Genomic DNA, 1,766 nt, shown 5'->3' with positions numbered 1-1,766 from the left:
AGCAGGTTCCGGACCACTCCTGCTCTGCGCCTGCGCGCCGGGGCTCGAGAGAATAGCGGCCCCTAGTGGCCTAGTTTGATAAGAACTGAAGAGCCTGGTCCCAACACTGGAGGGCGCTCTCTTCCTCTTCTCTCCATCCAAGGTTTGCTCATTAACTAAACCTAGAACCTTGAAATCCTAGGAAATAGCCTTGCATATTGGCGCACTCCTTTAATCCCAGCACTTGGGAGGCAGAGGCAGGCGGATTGACGTGAGTTCGAGGCCAGCCTGGTTTACATAGAGAAGCCCCGTCTCGAAAAAACAAAACAAAAACAAACAAACAACAAACAAACAAATAAAACAAAAACAGACAAAAAAGCAAAGCAAAAAGAAATCCTAGGAAATAAAAAGAGAGTGGAGAGATGGCTCAGAAGTTAAGAGCACTGTGTGTTCTTCCAAAGGTCCTAAATTCAATTCCTAGCAACCACATGATGGCTCATAACTATTTATAATGAGATCTGGTGCTGTCTTCTGGAGTGTAGACACACATGTGGGCAGAATACTGTATAAATAATAAATAAGGCCGGGCGGTGGTGGCGCACGCCTTTAATCCTTCAGAGGCAGGCAGATGGCTGTGAGTTCGAAGCCAGCCTGGTCTACAAAGCGAGTCCAGGACAGCCAATGCTAACACACAGAGAGACTCTGTCTCGAAAAACAATACTAAATACATACATACATACATACATACATACATACATACATACATAGTAATAAATAAAAATAAATAAACAAATCTTTTCAAAAAACAAAACAAAAATCAAGGGTATATAGGCACAAAAAAGAATACAGAAATATGAAAAGTTACACTTCATCACTCAGTAATTGAGGGTCTTCTTTTGATGTGGTAGCTCATCTCTATATAACACTAAAGATCCCTTTTTAAAAGTACTTCAGTGTTGTTTGATTTTTGAGACAGGGTCTCGCTATATAGCAGTGTGTGTCCTGGAACTCTGTGTAGACCCAGCTGGCCTCTAAATTCACAGAGATTTGCCTGCTTCTGCCTCCCAAATGATGGGATTAAAGCTGCAGTCGTGCATAATTTTAGAAATAAAATCTTGCCGGGCATAGTACTTATGCCTTTAATACCAGGCCTCAGGAGGCTGAGGCAGGTGGATCCCTTTGAGTTCAAGGCCAGGCTGGTCTACAAAGTGAGTCCAGGACAGCCAAGGCTCCACAGAGAAACCATGTCTCAGAAAAAGAAAGAAAGAAAGAAAAGAAAAGAAAAATAAGAGACTGGAGAGATGGCTCAGGGGTTAAGAACCCTGGCTGTTCTTCCAAAGGTCCTGAGTTCAATTCCCAGCAACCACATGGTGGCTCACAACCACCTATACTGAGACCTGGTACCTTCTTCTGATGTGCAAGCGCTCAATGCATGCAGAACACCGTATAAATAATAAATAATAAATAAAAAATAAAATTAAAAAAAGAAGAAAACCAAACAAAGTTTTAAGAGTTATCATATGGTATCTCACACTTGTAACGCTGTCACTCTCAAGGAGGACTGCGCACATTTGAGACCAGTCTGGTTACCCAATGAAACCCTGTGTTATGCAGCAATTGAAATATTTGTCCAAATTGAAACTTTCAGTCTGGAGAGAGGCTGTTAAGACTCCAGAAGTAAACAGCATTTTTAAGGTTCAAGTGTCCCCGAAACTCTCAAAGTGAGCTCTTCAACACCTGGAGCTCCAGGGTGAGAGTGGTCAGGCATCTCTCCAGGCCGTGACTCA

The sequence above is a fragment of the Acomys minous genome (assembly GCF_964271855.1).
Source record: "Acomys minous genome assembly, chromosome: 12".
Taxonomy (NCBI): Eukaryota; Metazoa; Chordata; class Mammalia; order Rodentia; family Muridae; genus Acomys; species Acomys minous.
Note: the sequence above shows the minus strand (reverse complement) of the source record.